The sequence below is a fragment of the Magnolia sinica genome, chromosome 9 (genome assembly GCF_029962835.1).
Source record: "Magnolia sinica isolate HGM2019 chromosome 9, MsV1, whole genome shotgun sequence".
Classification (NCBI taxonomy): domain Eukaryota; kingdom Viridiplantae; phylum Streptophyta; class Magnoliopsida; order Magnoliales; family Magnoliaceae; genus Magnolia; species Magnolia sinica.
Genome location: NC_080581.1, coordinates 37,197,708 through 37,217,699, shown reverse-complemented (window position 1 = coordinate 37,217,699; position 19,992 = coordinate 37,197,708). Strand labels below are relative to the sequence as shown.

Below are 19,992 nucleotides of genomic sequence, written 5' to 3'. Positions count from 1 at the left end.
AGGATGATAGTACGTAGTATCGCAAGCTACGGGGTCCATCACAACGAACTTCTATCCAAACCAGTCTCATACCTAAATTTGGATAGTCAGACTCAATGTGATAAACTCCTGATCTCAGGTTAGTCGCGCGCCCAACCGAAATCCTGGCCATGCGAAGGTACACAATAATTAGTTGCGTACCACTAGCCCGAGTGGATAGTGAATGAAATGAATGCATGAGTATGCAACTCCTACTCAATAAGTCCACATATCAATACGGTTCCTCTCTGGAAAATCACCGGGGTGTATTACACTCCAAACCAGGTTGTCGCCCCATCGCGCTCAACAAGGTGAGTGGAAGAGACCTCACTATCTGCCTACCAATATTGGGCCCGGCTCATCAATAGCGGACACATTCCTCGAGCTAGTCAGACTCAGCCTAGCATTGCCCCCTCCTCTAGAGCCGGTTAGGCCGTACCCCCTTCCAACCGACCACGACATAGTGTGAGACGCGGCCTAACGGTATATGGCCCTCATGCCCTCATGCATCCACTCGGTCTAGACGTTGGAGCAACATCTGGAACGAAAAGGGTTTAGAGACTTTCACCCAGGGATATCTATAGCACCCCATGTAGAATAGATTTCCGGTGTCCCATCTGACCATCCACGAAAATACCTGTGGAGGCTACGACCCTGATGTCGTTAGGGCGTACAGTAATCACAACACACAATATAAGATGCATGAGTCATGCAATCCAGTCATGCATCAATCCTGCGCATACCATGTACTCATGTGAGACAATCTCCACCTATCAGGAAGTCTCATAACAACATGCCCAATGTCATATGCAATGGTCAACCATATCTCATAACAAACATGCAGATGATGTGTATGGGCATGTATTGTAATGCTATGCTGTCACGCACTCATAATCGGTATCAATAACTGGCACCGATAATCAGCATCGACAATCGGCCTCAACAATGTGGACATTTAACCAATATTACCCCCAAGGTGTGGCCCACATAGAGCCTAACATATAGTGGACTCATGGCCTCACAAAGGGCTTGATATACAACACCATAGGCCTCACTCAAGAGCTTAATACACATCACAATGGGCCTTTCACATGGGCCTAACATACATCACAATGGGCTCCATCGCCTGGCCCTCAAATGCATCACAATGGGCCTCATCACATAGGCCTCGACAATCGGCCTCAGCAATCAAAATCAGCCTCGACAAACGAAATCGGCCTCAACAATTGGAATCAGCACTCGTAATCGGCATCTACACTCGGTCTCGACAATCGAAATCGGCGTATACAATCGGCCTCGACAAATCAGAATCGGACTCGATACTTAGCCTCGACAAATCGGAATCGGCCTCGATCATCGGAATCGATCGATAATCGAAATTGACAAATTGGTCACGTTAATCGAAATCGACAATCGGTCATGACAATCGGAATTAATTGATAATCAGAATCGGCAAGTCGGTCACGACAATTGGTCACGACAATCGGAATCTATCAATAATCAGAATTGGCAAGTCGGTCACGACAATCGAATTGGCAATCGGTCACGACAATCAGAATCAATCGATAATCAGAATCGGCAAATCGGTCACATCAATCGAATCGGCAATCGGTCGCGACAATCGGAATTAATCGATAATCAGAATCGGTAAATCGGTCACGTCAATCGGAATCGGCAATCAGTCATGACAATCAGAATCGATCGATAATTAGAATCAGCAAATCGGTCATGTCAATCGAAATCAGTAATCAGTCACGACAATCAGAATCAATCGATAATCAGAATCAGTAAATCGGTCACGTCGATCAGAATCCGCAATCAGTCATGACAATCAGAATCGATCGATAATCGGAATAGGTAAATCGATCACGTTAATCGAATCGGCAATCGGTCATGACAATCAGAATCAATCGATAATCAGAATCGGCAATCGGTCATGACAATTGGAATCAATCGATAATCAGAATTGGCAATCGGTCATGACAATAAGAATCAGTAAGAATGAGCTTAATAAGGCCTAAGGGAAGGTCATAATGAGGACATCTAACCATCATGGCCCATCAATGTGGACATCTAACCAACATTGCTCCGAAGGAGTGGCCCACATGAGGGATTCGTACGCAACGTAACGGCCACACATACATCACATCGGGCCACGCCCATATGCCTCAAATACATCACAATGGGCCACAACCCATGGGTCTTGAATACACAATAAGTGGGCCCTACACATGGGTCTCGCATACATCAAATGGGCAACGCGTCATGAGCCTAATACACGTCACAATGGGTCGCACGATAAGGGCCTAATACACCTCATAATGGGCCTCGTGGACATCAAGTCGGGCCTCATCATATGGGCCTCATATACACCAAGTGGGCCGCATCAATGGGCGGCACTAATGGGCCTCATACAAATCAAGTGGGCTGCATCAATGAGCCTACTACACAACACAATGGGCCTTATACTTGAGCCATAAATACACAACAGGTGGGCCCTACATATGGGCCTAATATACATAATAGGTGAGCCCTACACTCGGGCTTTAAGTACATAACAGGTGGGCCCTGTACATGGGCCAAAATACATCATGATGGGCCGCACCAATGGGCCTTAAGTGGGCTTGGACCACATCAAAATCATTTCAACAGTTGTAGGTGTAACATGTGTACCATGTACACAATTATTCCATGGGACACATGGCCCACTAATGATGATTAGCACTGTCCAAGCACTGCCTAAGTAAATCCGCACCATCCAAACATTGGACAGCACGTCTAAACATTGGACAATACGTCCAAACATTATCCAGCATTTTCCAGCATAATCAAGACGGTGTGGATGAAATAATACATCACGGTGGTGTCCACGTGGTGGCCCACCAGAGATTTGATCCTGCCTCAGTTAGGCTCAAGCCTTAAAACGAGCTTGCCAATGGATGGACGGTTTGGACATCACGTGCATGCTATGTTAGGGACCCACCGTTCAAACAAATGGACGGATAGGATGTAAGGTGGGTCCCACGTTACTGGGCAACGTTAATGCAGCAGTTATATAGCTGCTGTACACATACATTATACCACACGTATATTATACCACTGATATGTATATATATTATATACATAATATAATATTATATCATATTATAATATTATAATATAATATAAGATTATAATATATATACATAACATATATATAAAATATTATTATTTATATAAGCAGGTGTGAAGTACTGCAGTGGACCCAGCCTCCCACCGTCCAGAGGTTGGACGGTGAGGATGTAACACAGTCATGGTGGGGCCACACGTGTGGCCCACCATAACGTTTATTCTCCATCCAATTTGTTAATAAGGTCACAAAGACTAGAAGAAAGGGGGAAAAACAAATTTCATAATGATCCAATACTTCCGAGACAACCCAAAAAAAGATTTCAATGGTATTCATCCAATCCCACTGTTTCTTATGACGTGGGCCACCCGAGCTCCACATATCGCTGATTTTTGGTGGGGGGCCACTGCCCTAAGGGGCCTACCCGATGCACGGTGTGGATGTTTTACCACATCATGGTGGGGTGTATGGAAGGGACCCACGCTCCTGGCCCTCTAGATGCCGCAACAGCGCAGGACGCTGCTGTGCACGTTGCAGCAGCAGTGCCTGCTGCTTCGTTATTTTTGTTTTTTGAAAAAAACTGTATTCTCATAGTTTTTCTTAGGTAGGGCCCACATCCAAAAAATCCAACCGATCTATTGGACTCCATACCTTGAGACCGTCCAAAAGAGCCCAATATCCAATATGTTTTGGTGTACCGAAATATCAGGGTGAGTTTTAACGGTGAAAACCACCATTTGCTACGCTATGGCCCGCTAGAACCTTGGATTGGCTCCATTTTTTGGCTCAATGATTAAAATGAGGTAGGAAAGGGGATGGATGGCTTGGATTAAAAATATATATCAAGGTGGAGCCTGCATGAGTAGCTCACCTAAAACCCCCCTTTTTTATGGACGTTAGTACACCCACTGTCAACTCACACTCCACGGAGTTGTAACATCCAGCGTCCCTGGACACTGGACGGTTGCATAAAACATATATTTAAGGTGGGCCCCACCTATGGACATGTTGTCCAGATGGGCCACCCAAATGGTTGGATGGTGTGGATAATACATACATCAGAGTAAGATCCATCCGAGTGGGCCACACAGCCACCTATCACAAGAAAAAAAAAATGAAAAGAGAGGGAGAGAGGGAGAGAAAGAAAGAGATCGAGTGATGGAGGGACCCCGACACTATGGGCCCTCCCTTCCATGATTTACAACATACATCGAGTGGGTCCCATCCCATATGGGCCCACCGATCAAAATCAACGGTGGAGATCCTTTCTCCACCGAAATGGAAGGTCTAGATGACCCATTTTTCAAACTTAGAAAGTAAACATCATGATGGGGTCCATGGAGAATGGCCCCATCATGGAATGACCATGATAATCAAGGTGGGCCATCGGCCACATCTTAGGGTCCAAAGTGAGATCCGTACCATCGATCGGTAGGCCTCACTTGGCCCATCATAAAAATATAAAAAAACTAGCCTATAGAAGCACCCACCTATGATTTCTTCTTCCTTCTTCCGCCAATGCATGATACGGCTCCATAGGAACAATTTCAATGGTTGAGATGAAACTTGGATGGTAGAGACGAGAGGTAAGAAGGTGGGCCACACCAGCTCTCCTCTCCCATGGAAATTTTTTTGGACGTTGGGTTGCTTGGAGTTTTTTGAAAAAATGGAGAAAATGAGAGAGATAAGAGAGATGAGAGAGGGATTGTGAGTGATGGGTGATGGGTGAGTGATGTGTACTTGACATGTAAGGGATGGATAACTTTGATTTTGGGGTTGCTTAGGGATAGGGTGTGAAGTGATGTGTACTTGACCCTTGATTGATTATTGATGTGACATTGTGTAGAGATTCTCTTGGAATTGCAAATGCACGGCGTTTTCCTCGAATTGAACGTAGGCCCACATCTCCAGGCTTGGGTATCAGGTCGGTGCACTAGTCGCGACATGGAATTGCAGCGACGACGCGATCACAATGGTACACGTCTCAAATTAAGCCGACTCAGATTTATAGGATACGACTTAGGGTTGTGCGCAAACATCAATCATAGGTCGCAGGTTGCCGAAATTCGTCAGGAAGGATCGTGGGAGTTGACAGAACAGTACGGACTAGGATATAAGTCTTACATGCGGTGCCCACCTGTTTGTATTTTTGACCCATGTGATGGGGCCCACCTATTTTGTATATGAAGCCCACATGATGAGGCCCAACTTGATGTACATGAGGCCCATAGTGATGTGTATTAGGCCCGTGTGAGTGGCCTACAGTGATGTGTATTAGGCCCATGTGCCCACTTGATGTATATGAGGCCCATTGGTGCAGTCCATTGATGCGGCCCACTTGATGTATTTGAGGCTCATGGGTTATGGCACATCATGATGTACTGAGGCCCATGGGTCGTGGCCCATGGGGATGTATTTTAGGCCCATATGTTGTGGCCCATTGTGATGCATTTTTGGCCCATTTGGTAAGGCCTAATGAGATATATGTTCGGCCCATATAGCGTGGCCATTGTGATGTGTATGTAGCCCTTGTATGAGGCCCATTGTGATGTATATTAGGCCATTGTGTGAGGCCATGGGCCCACTATACGTTTGGCTCTACGTGGGCCACTCGTTGGTACCGATTATGAGTATGTGACAGCATAGCATCATGATACATGCCCATATGCATCATCTGCATGTTTGTTATGAGATGTAGTTGACCATTGTATATGTCATTGGGTAGGTTGTTATGAGACTCCCTGATAGGCGGAGGTTATCTCACATGAGTGCATAGTATGCGTCAGATTGATGCATGACTGGATTGTATGACTCATGTATCTTACATTATGTGTTGTGATTACTGCACGCCCTAGTGACATCAGGGCCGTAGCCTCCACAGTCATGTCGTGGATGACCAGATGGGACACCGAAAATCTGTTACTAGCATCGAGCCGCCATAGATGACCCTGGGTGAAAATCCCTAAACCCTCTTGGTACCAAAGGATGCTCCAATATCGAGACTGAGTGGATATATATGAGTGCATGAGGGTCGTATACCAGTAGGCCGCGTCTCCCACTGTGTCGTGGTCAGTTGGAAGGGGGTGTGGCCTTACCCACTTAAGGGAGTAGGCATGACTAGGCTGAGTTTGACCATCTTAAGGAATGGGTCCGCTATCGACGAGCTGGGCCCGATATTGGCAGGTAGATAGTGAGGTCTCTTCTACTTACCCAGTTGTGCGCTTGATGGGGGTGGCAGCTGGCGTAGAGTGTACTAGACCCTGGTGATGATCTCAGAGATGTATAGTACTGATATGTGGACTTATTGAGTAGGAGTTGCATACTTATTCATTCATTCATTCACTATCCACTCGGGCTAGTGGTGCACAATTAATTATTGTGTACCTTCGTAATGGCAAGGATTTTGTTTGGGGCGCACGACTAACCTGAGATCAGGAGTCTACTACATTGAGTTTGGCTATCCAAATTTAGGTATGAGATTGGTTTGGATAAAAGTCCCTTGTGATGGACCCCATAGCCTGTGATACTACATACTATCATCTCGACTTCACTCCAGCTTGGTCATTTCATTCGCACCGCATATTACATTGCATACTTAACATTTTGGGTTGCCATGTTTCTGTATTGATGTGGCCGTTAACATTAATGCCCGCATCGCATAGCCTTGGTACGGCTAATGACACTCATGATCTTACCAAAATATTTTCGCTTACTCTGATGTCGTATGATTCATGATCTTGCCAGTATTTTCACTTACTCTGATATTTATATGCTTGGCACATGCATCGCACATACTTTCACCACCCTCTAAGCTTTCTATAAGTTTATGCACGATAGATGTCTGCAGGTAGCGTTAGGTCACAGCAGTGTTGAGCTTGGAGCCTGTAGCTGTCTTCTGGAGCTTTGATTTCGATATATGTATTTCCCTTTCAGCACTGTATTCAACTGTTTATATTAGTGGATATGTGATGATGATGTTGCCTTTATGATTTGGGTAAACTTGTGGTTATGCTTCTTATGAGACAAATGTACGTTGGAAAATCCTCCTTGTAGGATCTCAAGATCAAAATCTGGCGTCTGGACGTTGGAAACCGAGAATGGGGTACTACGGAGGCTGATGGCAACAGATTCGGTGATCGGGAATTTTGTTGGCCCAGTTTTTGAGTTTGGGGCATGACATCGGGTATGTCTCATCTTGACCTAAATAAACATAGTTAAGATCGGCGAACAAAGGTTTTAAATCAAGCTTTGGTGCTTTGAGGTTAGACGTTAGAGGCACTACATCGGTTTGGGGAAATTTTTCGAATTGTGGCCTCCACCGGTTAACTTTTAAGTACCGACGTAGCATCAAGCAAGACACCCATCTCCCTAATCATATCATCATCTAAATCAGGGGAGTGGGCTAAGTACGTCTCTAGAGTGTCAGAGTATAGAGTCAGGAGTGCTCTATCTTCCATGAAAGAATCGATCATGTTAATGTCGTAGGTATCGTCATCATCCTCTAGTTGTTTGTTCATGTTAAAAAAGATGTTGAGCTCCAATGTCATATTTCTGAATGATTAATTCATAATTTCATTCCTACAATTAATAATAACATTTGATGTAACAAGGAATGGGTGACCAAGAATGAGGGGAATTTGAGTGCTCACATCTATGATGGCTTGAGTATTGAAAAGGCCGAGCTATTAAGTCCTAGAGAGAGAGGGGGGGGGGGGGGGGGGGGGCTATGCCAAATTAAAAATTAACAGTGAAATTTAAACAAATATAAATACTAATAGCAATAAACAATCTCACAATGCTGAAAATAAATACAACCTCAAATGTACAAGTATTGAGAGATTGATACAGATGTTGTTCTAAGGACAACCTTACACCAAAAACCAAAGGTTTATGGTAGGACAACTTGATTCCTAGAAAGGTCTGTGTATCAAAAACTCAAACTGATATAGAGGAATAAAGAAATAAATAGCAAGAAAAGAAATTTAAGCTATTACAACATTCCCAGATGACTTACATAAAAGAAATTACAACATTCTCCACAAAAGCAAAAAGGGAAATTATAAACATCCACAAAAAGAAATAAACAATCAATCCACGAGACCAGAAATTATAGTGGTTCGCTTGTGTGTATACCAACTATTTAGAAAAACAACCACACAACTACTCCACTCCTAATATCCTCACACAGTAGATATTAACGTTCACTATAAAAATATGTTTTTCAATGTTCACCTAAAACCCTCACAATTGTGTCTTTCAAGTGGGCTTACACAATTCAAAAACCCCATACTCTGAGTTTTCTGGATTACCTCAGACAAACCAAAACAGAGAGATTTTTCTGGCACAATCTCAATGAAACCAAAAGATAGAAATTTACAATAATGTAAAATACCTGGATATTCTCCTTTAGATGCAGCCCAGAAGAGCCAAATCGGAGTAGAAGTTCAATGTAAAATACCTGGTCGTAGGCTCTGCTCGACTGGTCGAGTGGCCTCCACGACTGGTTGAGTCCGGTTCACAACTAGTCGTGTGGAACCTTTTTTAATTGCTGGAATTTGACTCGAGGCTGCAGGACAGGTCGAGCACTGCTCACATGACCGGTCGAGTAGTCTCTAGGACTGGTCGAGGATTTAACAAAAATTTTCAAAAATCAGTAACAACCTTAAGACTAGTCGAGAAATTCTTACACTGGTCGAGCCAGTGCTAGGACTAGTCGAACAAAGTCCAAGACTAGTCGAGAAACAGTCAATCCACTTATAAAGTGACTCAATTTAAATTATGTATACAAAATGACCTACCCTATGGTCAATCTAGGGTCATTCATACCTTATACATAATGTATGAACATTGAAACTTCTTTTCCTTCGGTTGATAGATGTTCTTTGAAGTTCATGACGCTTGAGATCTTGTTATTCGTAGATCTTGTTATTCGTAGAAGTTTGAACTCGAGACTTCTGAAGTTTGAATTTGTGACATATTGAAGCATGAGCTTGAGGTTCAAAGTATAGAAACTTTTTCTTAACTTGTACGAAGCCTTGAAAAACTTGAACTTTTGAAGCTCGAAAGCTTGAATTCACACTTGATGTTGTACTTAAATATGAACAAGAAATCTTGCATATGAAGATCTTGAATTAAAGACCATTGTACTTGCACTATCTTGAATATATTGATGCGCTACACAAGATAGATTCCAAGATGTTTTTGCACTACAAAATTTGACAATCATAGGAGCTAGAAACCATAACACTTACAATCTCCCCCTTTGTCAAATTTGTGACAAAACACACTTCATAATAACATAAGCATTATACACACAAAGAATCATGCACCGGTTAAAGCAGTCAACCTGGTTAAAGAATCATGCACCAGTTATAAACAGGTCAAAACAAAGCATTAATTAATTCGTATCAATGCCTCCAACAATACTCCCCCTTACTTACTCCTCCCCCTTACACAAAGACGGTTACATGTCCACAATCCACATGCCATCACCATATATCAAGCATGACAAAATTCTCCCCCTTTTTGTCACAATATGACAAAGGAAGAAACTAATACATGAAACTAGACATAGATAAGGAAGAATAAGAAGAGAAATAAGAAATAATGGATCAAGATAGTCAAGATATTAAATTCATAAGCAAGTAATGTTCAAGCATAAGCAACCAACATTAAAAGAGTTCAACCAAATTCAATCCCATAAACCGAAAGAAAGCGAAGTATCATAAAAGTTATTACAAGCCATATGAGAATACACTAATCAGATCCCGAAGAAGGAGCATGTTTGGTTAGATCAAGTTTATAAAGTCCCTTGTTCAGGCGCCTAAGATATTTGCGCATATATTTGAACTACAAATCATGGGACACATTCATATTCTCTACCTTCTCCTCAAGTGAGCGCAACCGCGCATCAAAGTCAGACGGCTGATAGTCAGGATCATCTGTTGAGTCAGACTCGATCTCATCAAAAATATCATCCATGTTTATGTCGTCTGGAGGTAAATCACCTTCTTCTTCATTCACTGCAGCAGCTCCTCCAACACCCACATTGACTTGGCCTGCGACCAACCTCAGATTCATTTTGTTTATATTGGAGTTGTTGAAGATTATATGTTGAATGGGAGCCTCTGCAATAGGCATAGCCACTAATAAATGGGTGGCTACCACAGTCATCAGATAAGCGAAAGGGATATCACTGTGTCCAGGATAGAGATGGAATTGAATGATGCAGTGACAGATTAAAGGAAGAAGACATACATTGGTTCTAGAAACAATGGCATGAAGAATCCGAACCATGAACGTAGTGAGTTCAGTTTTGTTACCAAAATGGGGATAAACATTAGAAATAAATATCCTGTGAAGGACTCTGTATCTGGGTAACAAATACTTGGAAGCAAGCACATTTTCATTAGTACTCCATTGCGCATCTATATTGCACAATTCTCTAATAAGCATACATTTTTTTGATTCAGATGGTTTAGCAACTAAAGTGCTAATGAGAATACCTTCGTCTTTGACAGGTATGTCCATTAGACCAGAGATCAAATGTCGGTCTATTTCAATTGTACCTTCTCTAGTAGTAATAATAAATGTTAGATTTTTAGTTGAAAAATCAGAAATACATGCATACATAGTTTGCGCAATGGACCGGTTTGCCGGCCCACCCCAATGTAGGATATTATCCCATCGTACAGATTGGAGAAGAGGAAGGATTTCAAACGGAGCAAGATATTCAAATGGAGCAAGATGTTCAACATGAACAAGTCGTTCAACTATTACATTGCGCAATCTTATATCCCGCACATAGGAGGGATCATCTTCGGGTAACCGAAGGTGGCGCACTGTGATAGGTGTCGATCTAGAAGAAGGACCACGAGAACTTTTCCTTTTACCTTTACCATCCATTTGCAACTAGGAAATCAAGGAACCAAGTGGTTGCAAAAGATGTAGAATGGGCTTTTTCAAGATCAGATTTTGGAAAAGAAAACTCCAAAAACCTCAATGAAACAAGAAATAAATCACACCAAAGATGGAAAAGGAGTGATATGAACTTGAATCTACAAGGAAAATGAAAATAAAGCACTAACCTTAAAAAACTAAGAGATGGATTTGACCGGTCGACCTAGGACCCGTTGGAGAAGAAGTACAAAATGAAGAATAAGGGATTTTCCCCCCAAATAAAGGTCAAACCCACGATCCACGATTGGTCGAGTACATGCTCGGCCGGTCGTGCCACGACTGGTCGAGTATGTACTTGATTGGTCGTGCACAGCTAAAAATGAGCAATTTTCAAGAAATTTAAAATTTTAAACATATATACTAAATATATATACATTATTATACAGAAATGCATGAATAATCAATTCAAATTACACATACCAAGATCAAATTTGAATTTAGAAAACCAGCTTTTATCAAGAGGTTTTATGAATATGTCTGCAAGTTGAGTCTCGGTTGGTATGTATTCCAAAGAAATTGTCTTTTCTTCCACTAATTCACGAATATAGTGATATCTAATGTCAATGTGCTTGGTTCGTGAACGCTGGATTGGATTTTTAGATATATTAATCACACTGGAATTATCACAATATAAAACCATAGAATCTTGTGCAATTCCGTAATCGCTTAACATTCTTTTCATTCATACAAGCTAAGTACATGCATTACCTGTTACAATGTATTCAGCCTCAGCAGTTAAAAGCAATACGGAACTTTGTTTCTTAATTTGCCAAGAAACTAAACAGTTCCCAACATAGAAACAACCACCACTGGTTGATTTCCTATTATCAATGTTACCAGCTCAATCAGCATTAGTATAACCAGCTAATTGAACACTCGTATCATGTGGATACCAAAGACCCAGATTTGCAGAGCTTGCGACATGTCGCATAATCTGCTTAACAGCAGTTAAATGTGACTCTTTATGGTCAGATTGATATCTAGTGCAAATTCTTACGTTAAAAGCAATATCAGGTCTACTTGCAGTTAAATAAAGCAAGCTTCCAATCATACTTCGATATAGTTTAGGATCCACACTCTTACCTGTAGAGTCCTTTGAGAGTTTCAAAGTAGTACTCATAGGAGTATCAAAATTTTTTCCATTTTCAAATCCGAACTTTTTAACTAAGTTCAGAGCATATTTGGCTTGAGAAATAAAGAAACCATCAGGTTGCTGTTTAACTTGCAACCCTAGGAAATAATTCAATTCCCCAACCATGCTCATTTCGAACTTAGATTTCATAAGATCTGCAAACTCAATAGTTATGTTAGCACAGGTAGATTCGTAAATTATATCATCACCATAAATTTGTACTATTAAAATGTGATCATTATGTTTCTTAACAAATAAAGTCTTATCAACACTTCCCATTAGAAAATTATGACTTAGCAAAAACTTAGTCAACTTTTCATATCATGCCCTGGGAGCTTATTTCAAATCGTAGAGAGCATTTTTTAGGCGATAGACATGATCAACATTCTTAGGGTCTTCAAAACCCGTTAGTTGTTCAACATACACTTCTTCATGCAAATCGCCATTTAAAAAAGCACTCTTTACATCCATTTGGTATATTTTGAACTTTCTAAAGAATGCAATGGATATAAATAGTCTGATTGATTCAAGACGAGCTACTGGGGTAAAGGGCTCATCATAATCGATGCCTTCAATTTGAGTGTACCTTACCAAGTTCATCAGTCTTATCTTTGAAAATCCATTTAGTTCCGATAATGTGTTTATTTCTAGGTCTTGGAACTAAGTACCAAACATCATTTCTAACAAATTGATTAAGCTCTTCTTGCATCGCAACTATCTAGTTTTCTTCAGTAAGAGCTTTTACGTTAGCCGGTCTATCTTAGATGTAAAACACATGTAATTACACATATCTTTTAGTTGTCTATGAGTGCGCACACCAGTGAGAGGGTTTTCAAGATTTTGATTAGTTGGATGATCTTTAACAGTCCTCAGTTCAGAGTTATTTTGACTTGATGAAGTATCTAGTTTATCAATTAGAAGTACATCATTTTCTAAACTTGAAACAGGTGTATTCAAGTGATCGTCAATAACCACATTAATAAACTCTTGAATAACAACGGTCCTCTTATTAAGAACCCTATACGCTCGACTATTCACAGCATATCCTAAAAATATTCCTTCATCACTTTTGGTGTCAAACTTACTCAGATTTTCTCGGTCACGTAAAATGTAGCACTTGCTGCCAAAAACTCGAAAGTATTTGACAGTAGGCTTCTTATAAAACCACATTTCATAAGCCATTTTACAATTTAATTTTCTAGTATAAACATGCTTAATTATATAAGACTCAGTATTTATGGCTTCGGCCTAAAGATTTTTAGGGAGCTTCATACTGTTTAACATTACATTTGCCATTTCTTGAAGCACTCTTTTTTTTTTCTTTCTACTATACCATTTTTTTGAGGTGTTTTGGGCGCAAAGAATTCATGTGATATTCCCTAATCACTGTAAAACTTCTCAAAACCACTATTTTGAAATTCTGATCCATGATCGCTACGGATCTTACAGACTTGAGACTGTATTTCAGTTTGGATACATCTAAGTACCCTTTTTACTTCATTGAGAGTTTCTGATTTGTCTCTTAAGAAGACTACCCAAGTATATCTTGTAAAGTCATCAACAATTACCAGTATGTACTTTTTGCCACCTCGACTCTCCATTCTAGTAGGTCCAATAAGATCCATATGGAGGAGTTCGAGCGGTTTAGATATGCCATTGGAGTCCACCTTTTTGTAAGTACTCCTTTTGCCAATCTGGCGTTCGCCACATATTTGATCTATTTTCTGTATTTTGGGTAAGCCTCTTACTAACAGTCTTTTGCTCAATCTATACAAGTTGCGGTAGTGTACATGTCCAAGGTGTTTATGCCATAACTCGGTCTCATCGGTATGGACCATGTAACATGATAGATTAGATGAGCTAGAATCACTTACTATGTAGCAGTTTTCAGAAGTTTTGCGACTAGTTAATATTACAGAACCATTTTTATTTAAAATTTCACACCCTAGGTTGGTAAATTTTACGCTATGATTCTTATCATATATTTGATAAATAATAAGTTGTGTTTAAGCCTTCTACATATAAAACATTCTCAAATATAGGGAGGTTAAAAAGTTGGACCGTACCTTGGCCAACAATCCTGTAGTTGCTACCATCACCGAATGTGACTGAACCATCAGTCATATCTTTAAGATTAGTGAACAGACCTTTATCACCCGTCATGTGTCTGGAGCAACCACTATCTAAGTACCATTTTGAATGGCTTGAGGCTTTGAAAGCGGTGTGGGCAACCAAGCAAGTAATCTCAGGAACCCATTTCATTACAGTCTTGGGTTTAAGAGTATAGTTGGTCTTCTTTTTTTGTAGTTGTTATAAGACCAACACACTAAGTTAGATTTTAACAGCTCCTTAAGTAAATCAACAATTTTCTTAGCTAAAGGATTACGATTCTGATTTTTATAGTTGATATGGTTAATTTTAAGTTTTAAGGATTGAAAAGTTTAGCATTTTTAGAATAATTTTAATTTAGGCTTTTCCCTTTTAAGTTTGAAGACTCTCCTTTCACAAACTTAGGAGGAGTAATTTTATGTTTGGGAGGAAAACTTTAGTCGTTGCCCAATCCAGATCGGTCACCACATTTTATAGATCCGGATAATAATTTTTCTAACTTAGGATCACCTTGGGCATACTTCCATTTGTCCTTTAAACTCAAAAGTGAAGAGACTTCAAGTCTTAGCTTTTCGTTTTCAGATTTTAAGTTTTCAACTTGGGAGTTTTTGAAATCTACGTCACACTTAGTTTTTTTCAAAACAATCTAAAATGTGAGACTTCTCTAAAATAAGAGAATCAAAATTTTCTTTAAGTTTCGAAAACTTTTCTTTGTAAAGTTTTAGTTTTACGGCAATTTTACAACTCTCCATGTAAAGGGCATTATAAGAATCTTGAAGATCTTCTTCATTTTCATGATCACTATTCAGATTTTCTTCACTAGTTGAATCATCATGATCTGAAAAAGTGAACTTAGCTAGAGTCATAAGGGCTTTGACTTCATTACCCGACTCGGTTTCAGAATCTTCTAATTCAGAAGAGGCTTCAGAGCCAGAAGATTCATCCCAAGTAGCCAACATACCTTTCTTTTTAGGTTTGTCCTTTTTACGACACTTGTTCGTTAAATGCCCATATTCATAGCAGTTGTAACATTGACTGTTTTTTAAAGATTTTCAAGTTTTAGATTTAGATATTTTCTTTTCATTAAGTTTTTAAAAATCAACCCTATTTTTACTTTTGAAAATCTTATAAAACTTTTTAGCTAAAAGGGCCATATCATCTTCAAAATTTTCTAAATCAGAATTACTATTTTCTTAAAAAATACATTTAGAAGATTTAAGGGAGATAGATTTACCTTTAGGAGCTTTAAAAGTTAACTCATAGGTTTATAAAGAACCGACTAATTCTTCTACCCTCAAATTATCCGTATCATGAAATTCCTGGATCGCGGTCACCTTTGAATTGAATCGTTTAGGGAGTGAGCGTAATATCTTTGCACAGACTTTACTTTCTGGGATTTTATCACCGAGACCCCACATAGAGTTCACAATGTCATTTAATCTTATATAGAAGTCCATGAAGGTTTCACTTTCTTTCATACGTATTTCCTCAAATTTGGTTGTGAGGATTTGGACTTTAGATTTCTTGATGATTGTTGTTCCCTCATGTGTCATTTCTAAAATATCCCAGTCTTGCTTTGCAGTATCACAAGATATAATTCTTTTGAATTCATCCAGTGATAGTGAGCAACTTATGACATTTAAAGCCTTTGCATTGGCACTACTCTCATTTTTCTGAAGAGTGGTCCAAGAAAAATAAGGTGTGACATTCATAGATTTGGATCCATCGATACCAATTACTTCAGTGGTAGGAGGGGTCCATTCAGTCACTGTGGCTTGTCACATGCTCTCATCCATGGATTTTAAGAAAATCCTCATGCTAGCTTTTCAATAGGCATAATTGGAGCCATCAAATGGTGGAGGCTTAGTGACTGAAAAGCTATCAAAATTTGACATCTCAAATATCTCAGATCGATTAGCTTAGGAAATAAATCCAAAAGTAATATCAATTAAAACGAGCTATTAGGCTTTGATACCACTTGAAAAGACCGAGCTATTGAGTGCTAGAGGGGGGGGGGGGGGTGAATAGGACTATGTTAAATTAAAAATTAACAGTGAAATTTAAACAAATATAAATACTGATAGCAATAAACAATCTCACAATGCTGAAAATAAATACAACCTCAAATGTACAAGTATTGAGAGATTGATACAGATGTTGTTCTAAGGACAACCTTACACCAAAAACCAAAGGTTTATGGTAGGACAACTTGATTCCTAGAAAGGTCTGTGCATCAAAAACTCAAACTGATACAGAGGAATAAAGAAATAAATAGTAAGAAAAGAAATCTAAGTTATTACAACATTCCCACACTTGCATAAAAGAAATTACAACATTCTCCACAAATATAAAAAGGAAAATTACAAACATCTAAAAAAAGAAATAAACAATTAATCCACAAGACCAGAAATTGTAGTAGTTCGCTTGTGTGTACACCAACTGTTTAGAAAAACAGCCACACAACTACTCCACTCCTAATATCCTCACACAGTGGGTATTAGCTTTCACTATGAAAATAGGTTTTTCAAGGTTCACCTAAAACCCTCACAATTGTGTCTTTCAAGTGGGCTTACACAATTAAAAAACCCCACACTCTAAGTTTTCTGGATTACCTTAGACAAACCAAAACAGAGAGATTTTTCTGGCACAATCTTAATGAAACTAAAAGATAGAAATTTACAATAAAGTAAAATACCTGGATATTCTCCTTTAAATGTAGCCTGGAAGAACCAAATCGGAGTAGAAGTTCAACGTAGAAGTTTAATGTCCACACTCACTTATGAAATAGTTCTAAAGTCTAGATAGATTTTAGATTTAAAGCACCTTGGGCTAGTTTGATTTGATTTTGATTCCAAGAAATGGGAATACTTCAATCCCTCTTTCAAATATGATTGGAATGCAGAATACAAAATCAAACACAAAGAAAGCTAATTAAAGAGAATATAAATTGAGCACTAGATAGCTTAAGAATATCCTAACTTATCTCTCAGTGTGACGTATTGATTTAGCTTGAATTAAATGTGAAACTCTGAAATTCGTGCTCCATTTATAGTTGCAGAAATTGCACTCTCGACTGGTCCTGAGGTCACCACGACTTATCGTAGGACCAATAGATTTTTGAAATTTTGACCGTGATAAGATAAAGTCGTTTCATGACTGGTCGTAGGCTCTGCTCGACCGGTTAAGTGGCCTCCACGACTGGTCGTGTGGAACCATTTTTAGTTGCTAGACTTTGAGTCGAGGCTGCAGGACAGGTCGAGCACTGTTCACACGACCGGTCGAGCAGTCTCTAGGACTGGTCGAGGATTTAACAAAAATTCTCAAAAATCGGTAACAACCTTAGGACTGGTTGAGAAATTCTTGGACTGGTCGAGCCAGTGCTAGGACTAGTCGAACAAAGTCCAAGACTAGTCGAGAAACAGTCAATGCACTTATAAAGTGAATCAATTTAAATTATGTATACAAAATGACCTACCCTATGGTCAATTTAGGGTCATTCATACCTTATACATAATGTATGAACATTGAAACTTCTTTTCCTTTGGTTGATAGATGTTCTTTGAAGTTCACGACACTTGAGATCTTGTTATTTGTAGAAGCTTGAACTCGAGACTTCTGAAGTTTGAATTTGTGACATATTGAAGCTTGGGCTTGAGGATCAAAGTATAGAAACTTTTTCTTAACTTGTACGAAGCCTTGAAAAACTTTAACTTTTGAAACTTGAAAGCTTGAACTCACACTTGATGTTGTACTTGAATATGAACAAGAAATCTTGCATTTGAAGATCTTGAATTAAAGACCATTGTACTTGTACTGTCTTGAATATATTGATGTGTTACACAAGACAGATTCCAAGATGTTTTGGCGCTATAAAATTTGACAATCATAGGAGCTAGAAACCATAACACTTACAAGTATCCAAGACAATAAAATCTACTAGATAGTAGAATTTATCAATTTAGACCAAGACATCATCAATCATCCCTATCGGTACACGAACTGAGCGATCGGCAAGTTCTAATGTGGTCCGAGTGGGTTTTAATTCACCTAGACCCAATTATTCGTAAATCGAGTAAGGGATCAGATTTACGCTCGCCCCCAAGTCAAGAAGTGCTTGCTCAATCTAGTGGTTCCCAATTACACAAGTAATGGTTGGGCTACCCAGATCTTTGTATTTTTGTCGCACATCTTACTTGATGATGACACTCACTTTTTCTGTCAAAAAGATTTTTTTTATATGTTTTTCCGTCTTTTGGTCGTACATAAATCTTTCAGAAATTTGGCATATGAAGGGATTTGTTTAACGACATCTAGTAGATGGATGTTGACCTTCACTTGCTTAAGCACCTCTAGAATATCCTGAGAGTTAGAATGAGGTTTTGGTGTAATCAACCGTCGAGGGAATGACAAAATCGGCTTACTTTAAGGTTCCAGTTCTAACCCATGTGGAGCTTTGCTAGGTCTATCATTCTCATATATTTCTGGGTCCTTAGGCTTTTCAGCCCTCACCGAAATAGATTTGTCAATTGTCTTCCCACTCTTAAGAGTAGTGATAGACTTAGCCTGCTTCATCTGTTTTGAAGAGCTTGGGTCACTGATTTCATATTTCTGTTTTGGGTTGGGTAGAGGTTGAGCCGGAAGGATCCGTTTCTCCTCAATCGAATTTTTTATTTCAAGCCCTTGTATGGCCTTTGTAAGATCTTGAAAGGCTTACAGCATACCCTGATTAAAAAGCTGTTGGTTTTGTATATGTTTTAAGACTGGATCCTCTTGAGGTTTCCTTTGATTCAGAAATTGGTTAAGGATCCCTTGAGGAGTAGCCATTTGTCTATTCCTCCAACTGAAGTTTGGATGGTTCGTCCAGCTTGACTTATATGTATTTGAGGTGGGTCCATTGAAAGGTTTTTAATAGTTTTTACGGCATTTGATTGCTCATTTAATATCTCTTGAAAAATAAGAATTGTTGGGTAATTCTCAGTTGTATGTATGTTATAAGTACAAATATCACAAACAACTTCCGCAGTCTTTTCAGATTCTACCTTCTTAAGTTCCATGGCCTCGACTTTTCTTGTGAGTTTGGCCACTCTTGTATTTATATCATCTTCCTCTTTTAGAACATAAACTCCTACCCTTTCCTTTAATTGAGTAGGCTTAGAAGTGGTAATTCTTGAAGAGGTATCCCATGATTGCACATTTTCAGCAAGTTTATCAAAATAATCTCACGCATCATCAGCTTCCTTATTCATGAATTCCCCATTACACATTATCTCCACAAATTGGCACATGGGTGAGGTCAATCACTTATAGAAAAAGCTTGTTATACGCCATGTTTCGTAACCATGTTGTGTACATGAATTTATGAGATCTTTAAATCGCTCTCAACATTAGAAGAAGGTCTCATCATCTTTTTACGCAAAATTCATGATTTCTTTATTTAAGGTATTTTTTAAAAGGAATTCCCTTGTCATCTTAGCCCACGTACCAATGGACCTTGGTCTAAAGGAATGTAACCATGACTTATCATTTTCTTTCAAAGAGAAAGGAAACAATTTCAGTCGATGTCCTCAGACACGTTTGGGAAGTGTAATGTAGATATTATCTCATTGAACTCTTTCATGCGTAAGTATGGACTTTCATATTCTAGTCCATGAAACTTAAAGAGGAG

General features: G+C 39.4%; 1 non-coding gene across 1 annotated transcript; it reads left to right on the top strand.

The window, feature by feature from the left end:
* Positions 1-19,661: 19,661 nt before the first annotated feature.
* Positions 19,662-19,769, top strand: LOC131257169 (small nucleolar RNA R71). Its single transcript, XR_009177184.1, has one exon. It is a non-coding gene; the product is annotated as a small nucleolar RNA R71 (small nucleolar RNA).
* The last annotated feature ends 223 nt before the right edge of the window (positions 19,770-19,992 follow it).